A 6,000-nucleotide genomic window follows, 5' to 3' on the forward strand; every position below is an offset into this window, starting at 1 on the left:
GAAATTTTTATTACCTTCTGGGAAAATATCAAAGTCAAAAAATGAGATTCTATTTTTTTTTTTTGTGTGTGTGAAAAACCTATTAAAGAATTTAGATTGAGATACCAGTTTCACATATTAATTTAACGTAACATGCGATCCATTTCTCAGATATTTTAGCCTTTTAGAGCAGTTAACCAAACATTTTATTTTGTTGTGAGCGATAAATTCTGTACGTTTATTTTTGTGGGGATATTTACTTTTTTAAAGGATTATGCGTGGTTTTACGATCTTCTCAGTTGAACTTACAGTTCGTGGTAAAAGAAATAGTGTGTTTATTTATTTAAACAAACTGCATAATAACTGATATGCTAAATATTCAAAAATTTATAATTGGTCCCCTCGCCCGAAATTTGTGAAATGCATTTTACTTTATTGTGTTATAACTGTAAAAGATACTGAAAGCAATGGAATTTGTCTGTTGCCAATGATGAAATGAAAAGTTTTAATTCTGTGGAAAAAAGAAAATGTTAACCTAAAATACCACACATATTGTTTACTACTACGGAGTTTTCTACGTTTCAATAAAAACAAAACTATTTCAGTTTATAAAATAGCTATTTATATAATATCAAAATTCACCCTATAAAAAATCTTTTAAGCTAAAAATGATCTCATTTCTCAGCATAAATCTTTAGCAATTATATGTGTATTGGTAGAGACATTATTCTTACAAGTTTTAACTTCAAGACAAAATAAGACAAAATACAACAAAGGTCTTCCTTAAAATTCAATACAAATTTTATTAGTTCCTCGGTTTCCTCTAAAAAAAAATAAATGCTCATTTTGCCTCCAAAAAAAGGAGCTGGTAACAACCTCGAAAGGTGATAGTCCTTTATCTTTAACAGGAACTGGGTGCAGGTTAATCCGTGTTCGAAGATCTGTGTTGGTATGCTTCCTCCTCATGAAAGGATTCAATTCTCGTTCATTTGAAGGAAAAGTCCTTAATAACAGGTCGACACATCAGACCTTTAAGTCTCTGGGAAACACATAATATGACTGAGCCTAATTATTTAGGCTTAAAATAAAGTTTCAAGGAGACGAAGGTTAGAAGTGTCAAAAATGCCTCATAAACGGTAGGTGAGTTCCATAGATCTTTTTCGTACGGCTGCTTGAGTGGAACCGCAAAGAACGCATGCAAAATTCCCGCCAACGCGAATCACCTCGTAGCAAATACAATCGACTAATTTGATTGGTCTAAAACAAAGATAATGGGAGATATGATGTATTTGTCAAATTTCTGACACTATGTCCATAGAGTGATTGGCAGACTTCTCATGTTAATTTTACATTTTCGAATCGGATGACCTTTACTTTTTTCCATTCGTCTATAATTTCTGAATGTCACCATCCAATAACCCCTCAGTAAATGCTGGCTCTAAAACTCCACTTTGTGAAGGCCTATCAGATACGTCCAATGTGAAGTTTCAAAATTTATACTTGAAATTTTAAAAAATTCCTTTTCAGTGGTTGCCTACTCATAAAAAAGAAAGAGCAGTAAACTTATATAATTCAATTGAACAAATGCACCCAACTTTTTAAATATTTTTATAATGAAATTACAACACTAATTTAAAATGAACATATAAATCGATGTAGACACTTTCATCAGTTTTATATGAATAAATGTTCACTTACCTAATGACTAAAATTTTATTTACCGCTTCTGCTCCCATTTCCAATTCATTTGATTTAAACATTAAGAAGAAAATATTCCCTGGCAAAAGGGCAAAAGCGTGAAATGCAATATTTGTAATACAATTCTTTAAATTTATAGAGGCTGTGTTATATATTCGCCGCAGCTCGTTGTTCAAATGTGTTTTTCAGTCTATATAATTTCTTGATCGACGTTTGTCACTGTCTACGATTTATACACACTGGCAGCGAATAAAACACAGCACAGCCGATCTATAAAACCTATTTTATTCCACTCTGACAACTTTTAGTTATGATGGATGTTGACATCAGTGAAGGCGCGTGGCGGATGTTTGATGCGGATGTTTTGGCAACGTCCTCGCTCTGTAACCAAGTCTCTGTCTCGCTCTGTGTTATGTCGATTTATATAAACATTCTTTCATCCTGTAATGTTTAATATTTCCCATTGTCTATTGTTCTACTTCTTTTACCGATATATCTCTATCACAGATTTCTGGTTAAATAATGCATTTCAATAGACAACGGCGGATAGCCTCGCATTACTCAAATGGAATTAATTTTCGTGTGTGCAACCATTGAATGCCGCTCTTCACATGGTCACCTGCCAAATATCCAACAGCTGATTTTTATCTGTTAGAGCATTTTAAAAATACATAGTCAAATGAAAAGAAAAAAATCTACCATTGCGTATTTCGCCGTAGCTCAGGATTGGCGCACAAAAAAACAGAGGAAATATTAAATGCAATCGTGTTGGAATCATTGTTAATTTCAAGCTATTGAACAGAAAAGTTTATGAATATGCGTTATGAAGACATAGTTACTTAATTATATAATTCATTGAAAATTATTCCATTAGCAGAAAAATAGGCAATAACCCTAAAGACGGATCAATATTCAGCAGTGAGATGTGTCAGGAAGACTATATTTATGGATTAGTAATGTGAATTGTGCAAAAGTGACATTATTTCATCTCCATCACAGCAATTCTATCTATTTATTTCTCCCTCTCTCTCTATCTCTCTCTCTCTCTCTTTCTCTCTCTCTTTATATGTATATATATATATATATATATATATAGCCTGTTTAGTATGCAACAATTATTAGTCACATATGTTCATACATGTTTCAGTGAGGTCCCAATTAAGGGGCAACACTTCATCAGCCCAAAATAGATTGGGAACCCACTGAAACATGTATGCACATATGCAACCAATTGTATAATAAACAGACTATATACCAGCTCAGCACGCATTGAGCACTCTTTAATAATCACGCGAGTTTCCTTGGATCTACATCTAGGAAACCAATTGATACAACCGATATATATATATATATATATATATATATATAGAGAGAGAGAGAGAGAGAGAGAGAGAGAAGGAACAAACCAAGTTATGTGTTCATCAATGCTTCGTCTTAATAAAGACGGAACATGAACATGTGTTCATCAATGCTTCGTCTTAATAAAGACGAAACATTGATGAACACATAACTGATTAATGAAATTAAGAAAATAAAACACCAGTACAAATATTTGAAAATATATTTTTGATATAATGAAATGTTTTCTTGTTCCATTTCGGAAACGAAAAAAGTCATCGAAAATTCAAAAATGGGGGCGTAGCGTTCTGAAAGAGAGTAATTCATATAGCCGTTAATATATTTTAAAAGATATGATGGTAATTTATAATCTTTTAAGAACAAGTATGTCCGTTATAATTCAAATATGGATGTGTAACTGCAATGAAACAAGTGTATTTTTGTTAGGTAATTTATTGACTGATTATATGTATTAACTATTATAGAGTGTGTTTTTTATGGTGTTCGAGAGTTGACCTTTGTCTAAACTTAAATTGTGTTCTTTTAATAGGAGTTTACTTATTAATGGCGATACCTTATCGAAACCGCCATGTTGTTTAATTGTGCTTGAATTTGCGATAAGCGCTGATTCAAGAAGTCTCCGTCGCGGTTTATTTGAAATAAATGTAACTATTTTTGCCTGTTTGAAGTCCAAAGTATTATTATGCTGCAATGAATGAGAGAATAATGCATTCAAAGAATTGCTATTTCTTATATTTCTTTTATGTTCATTGGATCTTTTCTCTAATCTCAGTTGGGTTTCAAGCACAATTAAACAACACCTATAATGTATCGCCATCAATAAGTAAACTCCTATCAAAACAATATAATTTAACTTTATATTTCGGTTAACTCTTTCACACCATAGAAAACGCCATCTATAAAAATTGATACATAGAATCAGTGAGTAAATTACATAACAAAAATACACTAATTTCATTTCTCTTACACGTCTATATTTTAATTATTATTACACGTCTATATTTAAATCATTATTTAATTGTTCCAAAATGAATATGAATTACATAATATCTTTTTTAATTTATTAACGGCTATATGACGTTATAAAAAAAACCTCACTCTCTTTCACAACGCTATGTCCCCACCCCACCCACGTTTCGGAATTTTTAACAACTTTTTTTCTGTTTTCGAAATAGAACAAGGACGTACATTTCATTACATCAAAAATATATTTTCAAATATTTGTACTGGCTTTCTTAATTTCATTCATCAAGAGAAGTCTCGCAATAAAGGCGAAACGTTGATGAACACATAACTTGGTTTATTTATTTTCATTCTTTCTTTTTTTTTTACAAAGGCATCACCACTTATCAATGCCAACATGCCACTCGAGAATAAGGGTTAAATAATGTACAGTAGACAATGGGACAATAAAGTAATCGTTAGTAATGGAAATTCGGTAAATTTGTTAACTTATATGGAACGGCTCATCAAAAACTTGTTTACGTTAGACTTGAAGACAAGCATATTGTTTGTTTCTTTTTTATCTTCATATTTCATAGGAATACTATTTCCATTATTCTCATCATATATATTATTCTCATCATATATATATATATATATATATATATATATAGAGAGAGAGAGAGAGAGAGAGAGAGAGAGAGAGAGAAAGCAAGAAGATACTTTATATAGTAATACCAAGCTTGCACAATATTGTAAATACCCATATAACAAATATCAAATTGTTCATGCAAGCAAATACGAGATGTACGGATTAGTATTGGACGTAAGTGCTGCGTGAGAGTTTTCTTCTCTCGAACCAATACTTTTTAGAAAAATTAACGCAGCCATATATACTTTTTTCATAAGTTATTTCCAAGGCTTAGCATCAGTAAAATTACTAAACTTATATTTCCTCCCCAACACAGGCAGCATAATTTTTTCGTGTTCGATGTTGTTGCACAGATATGTTCCTATAAATAATTCTTATTGTTTACAGCGAGATTTTTTTCGGGGTTGCCGACAGAACTGACAACTTACACAAGTTTCCGACTAAACAACAGTAATGCTAACAATATTTTAGATGGTGTATATCCGTACATGCTTTCATAACCGCGTTTATTTCAATCTCAAAGTAATTTGAAATATGATTGTAAATTGTACATTGGACCGACACTTTACAATTTCGATGCAAACAAGGATTATATATACAATGTATTAGATAGTACAAATGAATTAAAAACAAGTGAAGCATGTATGGTTTCCAGTGAGTGCACAGTGAACGAGGCATAAAAAATGACTAAGTTCAGCATTAGACCCCCCACCATTTAGCTAAAAAAAATACCTAGGGTGAAAATGAACAAACAATGCAGTTTTAGGCCTTAACATATTAAAATTTAAGTTCAACACCATGCAAAACTGCAAAATAGACATACACAGAAAAGTTTGGACCAATATGGTAAAATAATTTTTTTAAAATTGAATGTTTTTATTAGATCTAAAAGATCCCCTTGGGCACACTCAAGAGCTATCGCGACGTATAGACAAAGAAAATTATATAGAAATTAGTTAGTTTCAACTTTTCAGAAAGTTTTATAAAAATCCAAGGTATCAATTTTTTTTAGTAAGCACAAAAGTGTCAATTTTAGCCATTTTAACCCGAAAGGCACCCCTAAGGGGGCAACCGGAGTTTTCCCGGAAAATCCGTTCTGTTACATTTTACTCATACTATGTTTAATGTTTGTGCAAATTTTCAAAAAATTCCAAGACGTAGTTATCTAGAAAAGTTGGGACAGTCGAAGGGACGAACGGACAAGGGTGAATTTACAGGTCCACCCTCCTTTTGTCGGGGGGATTAAAAATAAAATTTTTATCATTGTGGATATTATTGATTATTTAATTTTTTTACGAGATTTCATACTACACTATATATGACACTACAAATTACACTATAATCCATTCGCAGTTTGATTCCATATACTT

Source organism: Euprymna scolopes, chromosome 26 (assembly GCF_053919585.1).
Source record: "Euprymna scolopes isolate OS-2025 chromosome 26, ASM5391958v1, whole genome shotgun sequence".
NCBI classification, from domain to species: Eukaryota; Metazoa; Mollusca; class Cephalopoda; order Sepiida; family Sepiolidae; genus Euprymna; species Euprymna scolopes.